At 34.6% G+C, this 15,555-nt stretch overlaps 2 long non-coding RNA genes across 9 annotated transcripts in view; one reads left to right on the top strand and one right to left on the bottom strand.

Annotated features, from left to right (window-relative positions):
- LOC143677607 (uncharacterized) overlaps positions 1-15,555 on the bottom strand; it is a 359,256-nt gene that overhangs the window by 221,298 nt on the left and 122,403 nt on the right. For all 8 annotated transcript variants that reach the window (XR_013172741.1, XR_013172746.1, XR_013172743.1 and 5 more), the window contains one exon: positions 10,915-10,982. This is a non-coding gene — a long non-coding RNA (uncharacterized LOC143677607). The remainder of the gene's footprint in view (positions 1-10,914; positions 10,983-15,555) is intronic.
- Positions 1-15,555, top strand: part of LOC143677608 (uncharacterized) — a 236,072-nt gene that overhangs the window by 201,884 nt on the left and 18,633 nt on the right. The gene's annotated exons all lie outside the window — the stretch shown is intronic.

Below are 15,555 nucleotides of genomic sequence, written 5' to 3'. Positions count from 1 at the left end.
GAATGTTGAATTTTTTCAAATTCATTTTGTGAGTTAATTGAGATCATGTGGTTTTCTTTATCCTATTAATATAGTATATTACATTGATAGGACTTTGGTTCAACCACATTTGCCCTGGTATAGCCCACTTGGCCTTGGTGTATAATTATTGTAATGTGCGGTTGGATTCAGTGTGTTATTATGCAGTTGAGGATTTTTGCATCTAAATAAATAAGGGATATTGGTCTGTGATTTTCTTTTCTTCTGATGTTTTATCAGGCTTTGTTATTAGGATAATGGTGGCCTCCTTGTGTTAGGACTTGTACCCTCTTCTGCGATTTTTTGGAAGATTTTGAGAAGGATTGGAGTTAATTCTTTATTAACGTTTGGTAAAATTCACCTGTGAATTTACTGGTGCTGGGCTTTTTCTTTCTTGTGATGTCTTTGATTACTGAATTCAGTCTTTTTACTTATTACTGATCTGTTGAATTTTCTATATCTTCTTGGTCAGTTTAGGTAATCTGCATGTTTCCAAGTATTTGCCCATTTCATCTAAATTGCTGGTATATAATTTTTCATAGCATACTCTTAATATTATTTTTACTTCTTTAAGGTCAGCAGTAATGTCCTCATCTTCGTTTCTGATTTTGGATATATGTGACCTTTTCCTTTTTTGTTAGCTTAGCTAAAGACATGTCAATTTTGTTGGTCTTTTCAAAGAACTAACTTTTGGTTTCATTTTTTCTCTCTATTGTATCTCTATTCTTGATTCATTTATCTCCATTCTAATCGTTATTTTTTTCCTTCTACTCATTTTGGGTTGAGTTTGGTCTTCTTTTCTATTTTCTCTAGGTGTGAGGCTAGATTAGTGATTTCAGATCTTTCCTCTATCTTTTTTTTTTAACATGGGCAGGCACCGGGAAACGAACCTGGATCCTCTGGCATAGCAGTGAGAGCTCTACCTGCTGAGCCACCGTGGCCCTCTTTCTTCTATCTTTAATACAAGCATTTGCAGCTATAAATTTCCCTTTCAGCACTGCCCTGCTGCATCCTATGAGTTTGTTATGTTGTGTTTTTGTTTTCTTTTCTCTGAGTGTATGCTCTAATATCTATTTTGACTTCTGATCGTTTGGTTTTTAAATAGTGTATTGTTTAATTTCCATATATTTGTGAGTATTCTAGTTTTTTTCTATTGTGGATTTCTTGCCTCATTCTATTATGGTCAGGGAGGATACTTTGTATGATTTCAATATTTTTAAGTTAATCGAGGTTTGTATTGTAAGTTAACATATGGTTTATCCTGGAGAATGATCCAGGTGTACCTGAGAAGAATGTATATTCTGCTGTTATATGGTAAAATATTTATATATCTGTTAGCTTATAGTATTGTTCAAATCCTCTATTTCTTTTTGATCTTCTTTCAACATTATCTATCCCTGATTGAAAGTGGTGCATTGAAGTTTCTTATTATTACTCTAGAACCGTCAAGTTCTCTCCTTAATTCTTTCATTGTTTGCTGCTTCCATTTTTGGGCCTTTGTTATTAACTGCATTTATGTTTATAACTATTATATCTTCTTATTGAATTGATCTTTTTATTAATACATAGTATCCTTCTTTGTTCCTTAAAATATATTTTTTTAATTTAAATTTAATTATATAGCTACTAAGCAATCTTTTGGTTATTATTTGGATAGAGTACTTTTTCTATCCTTTCATTTTCAATGTGTATGCATCTTTGGAATTTAAGGTACATCTCTTGTAAAGAGCATATAGTTGAGTTACACTTTTTAATGAATTCTATCAATCTCTGTCTTTGTTTAGACAGTGTAATCCATTTATAATCAAATTAATTACTGGTGAATCAGGACTTACTTCTGCCATTGCGCTATTTGGTTTTTGTAAGTCTTACACCATTCTTGTTTCTCTTTTCTTTCCTTACCACTTCTGTGTTTGGTCTTTTGAACTGAACAATTTAAAGTCCCCTCATTTCATTTTGTGCATTTTATTTTTAGATGTTTTGTTTGTTGTCATCATGGGGCTTAAATTTAGCATCCTAAATCTATAACAGTCTCATTTGGTACATATTTAATTTTGATAGCATAAACAAGCTATGTTCCTGTACCCTTTTACCCTCCTTTATGTTGTTCTTGCCACAAATTTCATCTTTATACACTGCATGACCAACACCAGGTATTTATAATTACTTTTTCTTTATAGTTTAGATAATTTGTGAAAAAATGTGGAGTTAAAAAAAAGGAATAGTAGTGGCATTTACATTTACTTATGTAGTTATCTTTACCAGATATATTTATTCTTTCATATGGCTTTGATCTACCTTATAGTGTTCTTTCTTTCATTTTGAATAACTCCCTTTATCAACATATCAGAGTTCTAGTTTCTCTACAACCCCACCATATTTTTAAAGATGTTTGTATAGTTGATATTTTTAACTTTACCCATTCCAATAGGTGCATATACATCATATTGTGGTTTTAGTATTTCTTTCCCTAATGGCTAATGATGATGAGCATCTTTTCATGTGCTTATTTGTCATATGCACATCTTCCTTGATTATGTGTCTTTTCAGATATTTTCCCATTTTTATTAGTTTTGTTTTTCTGTCCTGTTGCATTTTAAGAGTCTTTATGTATTCTTAATCTTAAAGGAATACGATTCAAAAATAGTTTTTTCCCAATCTGTGGTATATCTCTATATTGTCCTTAAAATGTCTTTGAAGAGCAGAAGTTTTCAATATAAATGAAGCCCAACTTACCAATGTTTTATTTTTTGGATCATCCTTTTTTTCAACTCTAAGAAAATTTTGCCTACTCCAAGATCACAAAAATATTCTTCTATATTTACTCCTAGGAGTTCTATAGTTTTAAGTTTTATATTTTGGTCTATGATCCATTTTGAGTTAATTTTATATATAATGTTAAATAAGAATCTTTCGTTTTTTTCTTTTTTTACATTTAGAAACCAAAAAGTGAATTAAAGATTATCTTGTTATAATGGCCGATTGAAGTATAAATGGTGTAGTAACTTTGGAACACAATATGGCAATATCTATGAAAGTTAAAATGCTCATTTCCTTTTATGGAAGATAGGATTTTCCAAAAATGACTGTCTCAATGTGATGATGACATTCTTTCATTGAGAAGTAGGGTCTATGTTTGCTTCTGAAACTGGGCAGATACTTTGTGTGTGCCTCAACCAATAAAATACAGTGGTAGTGACAGTGCATGGCTTTTTAGATTAGGTAATGTTAGGCATTACAGCTTCCTTCTAGCTCTTTTCCTCCCTTGGGAAGCTTGTTCTGGGAGCCCAGCCACCATATTGTGAAGATTCCTAGGCCACAGGTAGAAGTCACAAGCAGGTATTCCACTAACAGCCCCATCCAGGCTCACACTAACAATAAGCATCAACCATTAGATATAGTTCAGCTGCTTCCCTCAAGTCCTCCTGCTGAGGCCTTAGACATCAAGTAGCAGACAAACTATCCTTTTTGTAACCTGTCTGAATTCCTTGACCCAGAGAAACTATGAGAAATAATAAATGATTATTGTATGAAGCCATAATGTCTTGAAATAATGCTACCCAACAATAGATAACTAACGTGCCTTTGTTCCAGTAATTGCACATTTGTTATGCATGCAAGAAAAACCTCTCACAATAAGGTATGTGCAAGAGTGTTTATTGGAACATTGTTCATAAGGACAGAACAATAGAAAAATCTAAAATCTAAAAATCTTTAAATTAGAGATTACCTGAATAATCATAGAATATACAGACTATGGAATAATCTGCTAGAATTAAGATGAATTAAATATATCTCCATGTAAAATATTTAAGACATACTTTTGGATAAAAATGAAGTTTTAGAATAGAAGAGATAGAAAGTTTGATAACATTCATATAAAATATGAACATACATACCCCCAAAATAATATTGTATGTTTCCTACTGAATATAAAAGTAATAAAAGGATGCATATTAATCTAGTGAGTAAATGAGGCAAGAATAGTAACATAAATCTAATCTACCATGAGTTAAATAAGAAAAGAAGAAGTTATGAGCTCCTCTTCTCTGCCAGTTATATGTCTAGGAGCCACCCTAATAGTCTTCGTATATTTCCTAAGATAATCCTGTGAAGTACATATTATCACTACATTTTTTTGAGAAGACACAACTAAGGAAAGAGTATTTAATAATTGGTGCAGAATCTAACCATAATTGGGCAACAACATAGAAAACCTAATTTTTGTCTTGTTAGAGTAAATTTGAGCCTTTTGAAAGGTAGACCATGTTTTTAAAATGTACTTTAGTTACATAATTTACTAAACCCACCTAATCTTCATTTCCTCACATACAGTGTCGTGGGGCCACATGTATTTCATGATTCCTTTAACTCAGAAATTCTGAAGGCAAATTGCAGTATCAATCAAATTTTAAATAGACGTAATCTAATAATCTCAGATTGTTGATTTCTCCCTTCATTTCAGTAGATATTTCTATTGTACCAGTATCTGGGTATTTTTGAATCAAGGACATTCTGAGTTCTTCTGAAATTTCTCTGAGGTTTAGGACATTCTGAGTTCTTCTGAAATTTCTCTGAGGTTTATAGACTCATGTAGAAAATATCCAGTCCTATTGGAACATACTACTTCATGTGAAGCTTGATTTATTCATGACACAGATTCTACACTTACGTGCAGCATGTCTTTCTAGCTGATCATAAGCAGCATTTGGATATGACTAAAATCTCACTAACATATGATGCAACAGGACCTTCTGCTATGATGGCCTCACGGAGACTGATCCCTAAGTCTTGTGTTTCAGGGAAGTTTCCTTTCCTGCAAAGGGTACCATATTATTCTTCAACCCTAAGCTTTTGATTTTAGAAATAATCATGGGAATAGCAGAATCCATGTTGTTTCAAAGCTACCAGCTGCTCATTGTTTTGCAAGAGGCAGAGACTTGAAGGCATATTTGGTACTATCCATCCTTATGTCCTGAAACAATTTCTAATGGATCATTTAATTAGGCCTTTGTAAAGCAAGGACCAAATAAGAAGCTGAGGTGAAATTATTGCAGATACAATGGCAGGCATTGTCATCCCAGGCTACACTTCCTTTGAAGAAAGGTTTCTTTTGTAAATATGAGTTTATGTTGAGCTGACTTGTGGCTTGTCGAGATATGTATTATTGCTCAAGCTGTTTCTCTAAGGAGACCAACTGTTGGGAACCAAAGGCTAACAGAAGAACCTGCAGCATGGTAGGGGAAAAGAACTAAAGGCAGAACTGAACTGGACCTGGTAAAGAGCCATCTAGATAGGACCAACAATATCTGGTATTATTTAAAAATAAATAATCCTGACTTTGAGAAGGTTAAAAGTAAAAGGACTTCCCTGTTGTAATTCTAAAGGGAAGAGTTAATTCAATTATACATTTAAAAATATTTCTTGTGTACTTACTAAATTCCAGGCATTCTATAAATACTGGAGAAGAGAATATTGAATATAGTAGATAAATTCCCAATGATAGGTTTCCCATTTATCACAGATTTTCCAGGGTATTTAGGAAAAAAAAATCATAAAAATTATAATTATGATGCTATAAGGTTAGTAAATAAGTATTTCAATTATGATTTTGAAGTTTTTAAAACTAAATTTATAGTCCATCTTACTTGCTGTCCTTTATAAATCCACTCATTGAAATGAAAACATCCATTCTCATTTCCTCTTGTTATAAGACCCTCACTTTTTCTTATTTATAATTTCTTCACGTGCCAAGATTAAGCCTGGTTGCTTTAGACAGTCTGCATATCTCACTTCTCTGGCTACCTCAAAGGTTCAGAAATGGGCAGATGCCACAGTTTAGGACAATAGGATGTTAATTATTTGTCTAGGAATATGGAAGGAAATATCTTATCTTTTTCTTTAATGAAAGTTACATGAAAAGATTATTCTTTCTGTTGGGTGTGAACAATAAAGGATGTGGATGCCAGAGGATAAGGTAACCATTTTGCAACCTAGAGGAAAAACATATTTGGAATCAAGCACACAGAATGGAAGGTTGAGAAGAGAAACAGAAGAAAAACTGGGTCTTCAGCAACTTGTTGAGTTTCTAGATCATGTATGAAATGAAGACATCTCTGTTTCTTTCTTAATTTCTTTTTTTTACATGGGCAGGCATCGGGAATCGAACCCAGGTCCTCTGGCATGGCAGGCGAGCATTCTTGCCTTCTGAGCCACCGTAGCCCACCTGACATCTCTGTTTCTGAAGCTGTCTCTATACAAGCCTTTCCCCATAACCTGCTATTTGTGACACATGTGGCTGATACTGTAGAATATAAACTTCAGGACTCGTAATTGGGTGTGTTTCTGATATATAGATTAGAAAATTGAAGGTAAGTACAGAGGGAGAGGGTGGAAGACTGAACAATAGGAAGAGAGAGAGAAGCTAATCAAACAGCTGTGTTGAAAAGAAGAGACAAGATGCAAACTAAGTCTGGAGGATGTTCAAATTTTCAAGTTATATTTGAGCTCCAGTCATATTACTATCCTTGGGTTCTGTGAGAGGCAGCCTTACCGTATGTGACATATGTATTTTTGGCTTAAGTTAGTTCTAGCTTAGTTTCTTTCACTGCAAATTAAGGATTTTTGGAAGAGCCAAAAGTTACACTGGGCCAAAGTTAATAGAACAAAGGGTCAGGGAAGCCAGGAAGTTTTAAACAGAGGGTAAGAGAAAGAATGAAATCCTAATGATGTGTGAGAATATGAAGTAGTCAAAAACCTAGAGGTCAAATTGAGTAGTTACAAGTGTGTCCTCATAAGGATTTTGGACATGTATTTGCACACAAATATGAAACAAAGGGTTGTGGTGAGAGGAAGAACAATAAGTGATTAGATTCTCAGGATAGGAACCAGGTAATATAGGCTTAAGGCATTATGATTTTCTTATATTTAGGCTCTTTTAAATGTGTTGGTTCTCCTTAATTCCCAGCTGCTCTTTTCTTGAATGGATATGATTTAAATTACCAGGAACATTCAGGTACTCCAGTTTATCATCTTATGTCAATGTTATCCATCTTGTGTGTATAGCGCTGTGCTCTGTCAGTTGGCCATTATACTACCCATTAGTTTCCCTGAAAAATTCTTTTCTATAGTAACGGATCAATGTCAAGAATTCCTGTGGTAAGATCTTGATATATTTTTAACTGGAGGAGTCCTTTAAAAATGAGTCATTGATGAAGGATTATCATGTACTGAAGGGAAAAAAAAAAGTAGAAATGTAATGAATCTGGAGTTTGGCATGTCATATATCTTACAGAGGACACCCAAGAATTGTTGGAGAATGGTGAAAATATGCCAGGCACAGCCGTCGCAGGATGGTGGACAGGTTGACGATGATGCATTGTCATAGTACTTTCGGAAAATCCTGCGAAGCTTGTAATAGAGTCCAACAATAGCAATTGTAATTATGATTCTTCATTTTATTCACTTGGGCAAAATAATGTCATTCCACTTCAAACGTACAAGATTACAAACTAAAAATAAAACCTTCTTAATGGCCTTTAGAGTGAGGAGTCAACCTTGATGATAAAGTGATGTAAGGCTTAGTAAACCTTTTCCTGGCCAAATCCCAAGAAAAGTGAATACCATGTGATTCAGCTGTATGGAATCAATAATAGCCGGTTCCTGTCTGGCACTAGTTAAAGATGAGGTATGAGCACAGTATTCACTCAGGTATGGGGATCACCCACACAGGCTGTCCTGCCTCCGTCACTATACTTTCCTTTAGTTTTCCTTGTCATCAAACGACTCTCCCCTGGGACATGAGCCTCAAATGCCCTGTATGTATTTAGCTATGCATCATCAAGGACAATCTCACTTATGGATATAAGTTATATATAATTAAATGTTTGAGATCTAGATATACACACACACACTCACACTGAATAACAATAAATTCTGGGTTAGTATTAGTAAACACTAACAGCTAGTTTTGCAGTACATGAACCAACAGTGCTCTCTAACAAGATTTTTTATGAAAGAAAAGTGCTAAATAGTTTGGCTTACAGCTGTCACTTAAAAATTTTACAGAGCTGAGCATTAGTAGAACATCACAGACCTGGAAGATCATAGGGTAGAAATTTGAAGAAGGGACATTGGGACAAAGACTCTACATAAGTCACTACCCTATCTAAATTTACTACTTTTTCTCTGTTGTAGGCACCCTCCACCCTAGAAAAACATTTTTTTTTCTGAGTATCTTGGTATAGATAGAAGAGAGCTGAGGATGTGGACTTCTGTGAATAAAACTCTCGAGAGTATGAGTATAAAATTTATATGCATATACAATAAAATATTTGGATATCCATAGTACATTCCCTGTACCATGTGGGAATCTGTTCATTCATTGGATTATTTAATGAATCTAAAATCAGTGCAGGGATAATTAGCTACATTATCCAAATGTGTGAATGGCCTTATGCTCTAATATTTGAGGCAAGTGAGATTCTTGAGTTAACTGCATAGCTACACGTTGCTGGACAGTGCTGGACAATCTCTCCCTTTCTTACTCTTTTTCTCTGTACTCTGCAAGGCGACCAGCAGACACCCACATTGGAGCCCACTGCTCCTTTAATTTAACCAATTTGATACATTCTGTCATTAGATATGCTAGTTCTGGCTAAGATAAATAACACAGGTACATTTATTACATAAATGATAACAATGGTGGAGTGGCAATGACATCTAAGAGCCACCTTATCTGCTGAGAATTTATAAATATTTCCAGGAGAGTGAGGTCTCTGGAGAGGGATTCTATGCTTGCTACTCAAGGCTGAATTCCAGGGGTCTGGCTAAGCCCTCAGGCAGGCTTTGTGGATTGTGAGGCTAGAAGGGCCAAGTGATATATTTTCTATATGGAACCCTGGGAAAGAGTAGGTAAGGGAGTTTTCTAATTATTCATTATCTGGAGAATACAACAGTTGCAGAGAGTGAGAATGAGCATGGGCAAGCTAGCCAAGGAGGGTCGCAGGACATGTTAGGCTGGACAACGTAATTGGAGGCCAGTTGAACTCTGCACGACAGCAGATGCCAGTGTGGAGGAGTGAAGGGGTATTCACACCCCAGACAGAGGCCGTCACAGCTGAGACTGACCCATAAGGCTGTGCTTCACAGTCAGCATGGATACCTAAGCTTCAAGCCCACGGCAAAGGAAGGGAAAAGGAAGCAATCTTATTAGCCGAGCCTGAACATGAAATAACTGAGAAAATACTAGCATGATCAAGTTTATCTGACATTAACTAGTTTCATTTTTCTATTAGTCAGGAAAGGATCTCAAAGTAAGATTGAGTTATCATAAAAATTGCTATATTTCTCCCAACCAAAACTTGAGGCTTGAAAATCCACATCTGCTTTTTGTTTGCATATATGCAAGTGTGGTTGTGGAATTCATATTGGGATTAAGGCATTTAGAACATTATGAGAAGATGAGTTGCTTTTTGGGTGTGTGTGTGTGTTTTGTTTTGGAAGATGAGAGATTTGAGCAGCTATTTTTCAAATTTATTCAACAATTGTTCAAAAATATTTCAGTTTTTTTGATTTACTGGCAACCAATATGCTATGTTGATACAATTTTATATGAGATTTGTATTTCAGAATTAATGTTATTGGCTTTGCTGTTAGGTTTGTTTTAAAATTCTCTGTATTATGTGTGTAATGCTCAATCATAGCATGTGGAAAGGAGGAATTGGGATATTCCTGACCAAATTTTGAGCTATAGTGCCTTGAGATAGCTTTAACTTCTTTGTTTCCCTTATAAACCAATTTATACTAATTACGACAATTCATTTTAGCTAACACATGTGGAAACAAATAAAAATGTGGAACTATCCATAATGAAATCTAAACCTATAATAAAATTTTAAAATAAATTTTAAATATGCGAGGTTCCATGCAGCTGTATATTCAGACTTTCCTTCTTCCTATTTAGAGCCTCATATATTTCACTAGTTTTTGTTATTCCATGATCAGAGTGGCTGCTATAGCCCAAACAATTCTAGGCAATAAATAAAATAGGAGAAATTCATTATCATATAAACTTCGTAGAAACACTATTGAGTTTCAAATCTTTGGAAATAGTAATAACCAAGTTGGATATTATCAAACTTTGCTAATACAAGATATATGTTTCAGCATTCTATTACTTGAACACTTGAGCAATTAGATGCCACCGGCAACATTAGATTTGATTAGGGGTTTCAGGCCGACTGCTTAACAAGCTTAGCTATGAATATTAGTTAACTATCATTTAGATCTAGAAAAACATTCCAAGTGTGAAAAATTGGTTGGGTTCCCTTTTAAAAAATCTTGTTTGATTTTCAGAGACCAGAAGTTAAAGGACAGTAGAAGTCCAAACTGAAACAAAAGTGAACAATTTTGCTTAACTTAATAATTAAATGTCTATTTATTTAGCCCATACCATGTGCTAAGTACAATTCTGGGCTATATGAAAATGCAATTATCAAGGCACTGTTTGTTCTCACAAACAATTCATAGTCCATTTGAAGAAAAACAAACATGAAGAAAAGAATGAAATTTAACACAATATATAGTGTAAAAGAAAAGTATGAGGGGCCGTGAGGTAGAGCAAGTGAACTGTCCACCACTACAAAGTAGTCAGTCAAGTCGTCGTCCTGATAAATGGCCACATTTTCCAGGCCCTCATCAACGCAGCTTTTTCACTCTTCCTTTCCTCCCTGTCCTAACACAGGAGAAGACCTGGTCTCTGAACATCACTAGTCAGAGGCACTGTAACTGGGTTGATTTGTCAGCAAAAATCAACTTCAACTCTATTACTCCACTGACATTTGGGGATAAATTGTTATAGGAGAAAATGTTACGTAGCTAATCTATCAAACCTACCTGAAAGTGTGTGGGAATGCGTCCAAGTTGAAACCTTAATTATATTTAGGAGGTTTTCCAGGTGATGCCTGTAGAAGAAACATGGGTTGGTGGCGTGGAAAAATTACGAAGAAATAACAGCATGAGCAAAGAATAGAGAGATGAAAACATAAACATGGAAAATATTTCCAGTCATTCAACATGTCTTTCATATAAGCTATGGGGAGAACAGAAGTATGGAGAAGGCCAAAGAAGCAAGTATACAGGGGCTAAATTATGGCGATCCTTAGATTCCTGTCCATACACTTAGGACTTTATGCTGGTTGTTTCAAACAAACAAATCACAGAACCATGGCACTACATTAATTATGGTGACCACCATTTTCACAAGGAAGAGAGAGAAAGAAATGAAATTACAATTGATTATGGGGCTCAAAAAAAAACATTGATCATCAATAACAGTCAATGGGGAAAATGGTCAAGAGGTGAGCAACTGACCCAAAATGGACCAACAGGTCCTCCAATAGGTTTTGGACTAGAGATTAAGACAAAGCCAGAGTTGTCTATTCTGGTAATAAGATGCAGTGCTCCAGGGGAGCAGCACCTGTGTTTCCTTATGTGAGGGAACAAGGAGGAGGGAGGGGGGAAAGGAGGGAGGGTGGGTGTGGGGTGGGAGGAGAGAGACTAATGTACCCCCAAAAAGCATCGTCATGAGATGGAGAGTATTTTCACAGTTTTGAGTTTCATGTGTCAACTCTTTCTAAGGTTTTATCATATTCCTATGTTTAAGTTCCTAGAAAAGCTCCCATATTTCAACCCCATAAAATCCTATAGAAATCCATTTTAACTTTTTGGAATTCTTGATTCTTTTAAAACTGATCAACTAGTCATTGATAAGATTTGTCAATCCAGCTTAATAAATATATCAAAATAGTGTAATACAGACAGGGTTTCAATATGTATAATAAATTAACTATTGGTATATTAAAGTCTTCTCTATCCAAGATTGTATCAAAACACATTTGATAAAAACTAGCATTTTGGCATCTGTGGCATATATCATTATCTGAATGATAATGTTGAGTAGCAGCAAGTTTTTCCAAGGGCCTTTTGTACCATAAGAGATGTTTAAATTATCATATACCTCCAGTGTTATGTGCATTCACTGTATTCTAAGTTTCTGAAAATTGGCAATTTCAGTGCATCAAATATCATAAAGAAGTTATTGTTATAAAGACGATTTTGGAATCGATTTTGTCATTATATATAATGACATAACATGAAGTCATATAACATGAATGCTGATTGATGTATATCATATATGATAACTTGCTAATAATTAGAACTCTTTATTTTCATTGGAGATCACTAAAGAAAAAATATTAAAAGAAGTTTAAATATATGTATAGAGAACCTATAAGTAAATAACTAATGATTTTGCTTGGATGTAAGTCATTTTACTTAGGCATCATTTTCATACAGAAGCTTCTCATTTTTGGTCAGATGTATTTTCAGTCTAAAGATAAAAAGAAATTCTGAGATTCTTTTAATCTATTATTTATAAAGTGAACTTTTAGATTTGAAACAATAGCATTGTGCAATTATATACGACATTGAAAAAGAGGAAATGTCCTATGGTCTCCACCACTTACCTTATAAACATGATATCTATTTATATATTTAAAGCATTTTTGACCTAAAATAATGGTGCCAGGAAGCAGCTATAGTGGGCAGCATTTGGTCCTTCTGGACTCATTCTCAGTGATCATGGTCTATATAAAATTTACTTGTAATAAACTGAATAATATAGCTTACACTAACGAAGCAAAATAAAGATGTTACTCAGTATTCAAAGATGATAAAGGGATTCCATTTGCAAAGTATTATAATCTGGAAAGGATTCTAAGACTGGGAGAAAACTTAGTGTAAATAAACTCAAGAGAGAGATGAAAGGGGCAAACAGTTGAAAATCTGCATGGTGTTTTGGCAGTTAAAAATTTCCGTAGCATGTAGCATCAGTCATCTTTTAGGATTTCAGCAGAAATATGAGGATTTCATTGTTGAATCAAAAGACAGTCCTGTCCCCTAGCCTATCACTGAGAATGCCCAAGAAACAAATCTTTGCCATCCCAGAAAGTTTGACTATCACAGAGAAAAATGATGGAAATGACAATGATTAAAGAGATAGACCCATTAAAGAATAAAGCAAGTGAATATTTGATATTGTGGAATGATTAATTAATGTAACTTCAGAAAGTCATTGATTCTACACCATGCTATGCATTTATCATGGACTGGTAAGAGAACAGGGGCAGGTATGACAAACTATGGCTGAGGTTGTACGTAAGACTCTTATTTAGTTCTCTAGTGTCTATAGAGATGCTTCCCCTATTTATGAGAGTCCTTGACTGTCTCTTGCCTTTGGATAAAAAGGTTTATAACCTGGGTTGGCTTCCATATCAGCTTTTTGACAGCTTAGAGCTCTCTACTCCCTTTGAGAACATTCAGTGTTTCTATTTGTTTCTTTTCCCCTCCATACCAGGCATACTGTCTGTGTAGAAGAAAAGTGAACCCATAATTTCTGAGCCTACCATTTGTCTATTTTCTAACATGCCTGAGGTTTTGCTCTAAAAGTAGATAACACAAAGCCCCATCAGCATCAAGTTTCTATCCTAAAGTCCCAATCATGTTGCTCTAGAAGAAGAAAGCATTTTGGATTGACCAGAGAAGTAAAAAGAAAAGAAATTACTAGGGAAAGGCAGTAACACTGTGCTTTTCAACTAACATGATAAATCAGCATGTACTAGTGGCCTAGATACTGAAAAATCTATCAGTTTTATTTTGTTTTTGAAAACTGGAAACTTGACAAGTTTCATTAGAGAATGGTAATCTTTTTTTGAAATTTTAATTGAAGATATAATAGAAATAAAATATTTTTGATTTCACTTTTTTAAAGATTTAAAATATTATCTGATACCAGTAACTAATATTGGACAAACTTTCCTTTCAATTAACTGTCCCTTCCCAGGCATTTTCAGTGCCTTCAAAATATTCTCCAAATATGGGTGAAAGGGTACTATTAAGATCTAGCATTTATTGAGTGTTGTCTGTGTGCCTGGTGCTTATCAAAGACTTTTTCATCTGTCACCTAATTGATCTTCTCAACAACCTTATGTGGGTAGGCATTATTATAATTCCTATTTTACAAATGTGAAAACTGAGGCAGAGGAAGGGTAAATGACTTTCCTAGGTGTCACTTATACAGTGCACATTACGCCAAGATGCAATTTAGATAATGTAGCTCCAGAGTCATGCTCTGAACTATTAATTTATGTTGGTCTATAGGAGAAGCATCTCCCTGCCATGTGTATTTTGGACTCTTTCACAGGTACTAAATAACAGGGAAAGAGAAAGCCTATTCAGTCAGCACTTTCCAAATTTCACATTCATCAGAACCACGTGGAACCTTGTGGAAGAGTTTCCTGAATCCCATCCCCATAGATTCAGACTCAGTGGGATGGAGAATCTAACTCAGAATGTGGCAGCAATTCTACCCAGTTCCTGAGGAAATAAGAACATGAAAAGCAGAACCACTATATAGGAATCACAAGTTTGTTCTCTTAAACTTAGCAGTGAGACTTTATTTTTCCTTGTTGTGGGAAAATCATTCCTATGAATAGTTGCAGCACGAAAGATTTAGGTTAGAGTTCAGCAGGGATTTCCAAGAATATATATTTCTTTTATCATGAGAAAAGCACAAGTTAGGAGAGGAACTAAAGTTAATTCTCGTGGTCCACAGATGTTCAATCTTCTATGTAGCTTGTATATTTTGCTGGACTAAGGGAAGCTCTATGTTGAGTCCATTGTTGATTAAATCACTACTTTATCCTTTCTTCTGAAATATGTGGTTCGTCCCACAAAACTTACCAGCCACCTGATCTAATAATGAAAGCATAAGTGAGAAGGATTGGTAAAGCACCTGCAGGAAGATGGTAGACTAGTGCTTATAGTGAGATTATTATTTCTTATTTTAGCATTGTCATTTTTTTCCCTAAAGCATTTCTCCCCATAACATTGGCTTTGCTAAAAATTTCCCCTAAGGTATCAGTTAGCAATGAACCAGTTAAAAGAGAAGAAGAAAAAAAAATCTCTCTCTCTTTCTCTTTTTTTTTTTTTTTTTTTTTTTTATTCACTGTCTCTCTCCACTCAGGCCTAAATAATTTCTTTCCCTTTGGAAAGAGACATTTTAATATGTCACATTTCAGTTCCACCTCAATAAACAACCATTTATTTACAATTTTAAAGCAATCTTAAGCCTAGTCAGGTAAGAATTATTTCAAAAGAATAAAAACGTTTTCATTTCCCATCACTGCCAAAAATGAAAAGAACATGAGTTATGAGTCTTGCTATGTTGTCTTAAGTTGATTACTATGGAATGATTAAAAAACTAGTTGTGCTGTCAGTGCAGAGGAGTACATTATAAGTGTAATAACAGCTTAGGGATACAATCCATCAATGCCGCACTTGGAAGAAGAAAAAAAGTTGATCTATTTCTTTGGTCATCATTTTCAGCATATTAGATGACAAATAATTGTACATTCATCAATAACAATAGATTAAAGTTGAAATGATTTATTACTATTACACTGCTGTTATGATGGA

Source organism: Tamandua tetradactyla, chromosome 3 (genome assembly GCF_023851605.1).
Source record: "Tamandua tetradactyla isolate mTamTet1 chromosome 3, mTamTet1.pri, whole genome shotgun sequence".
Taxonomy (NCBI): domain Eukaryota; kingdom Metazoa; phylum Chordata; class Mammalia; order Pilosa; family Myrmecophagidae; genus Tamandua; species Tamandua tetradactyla.
The sequence above is the reverse complement of the archived record's forward strand: the minus strand, read 5'-3'. Positions and strand labels throughout refer to the sequence as shown.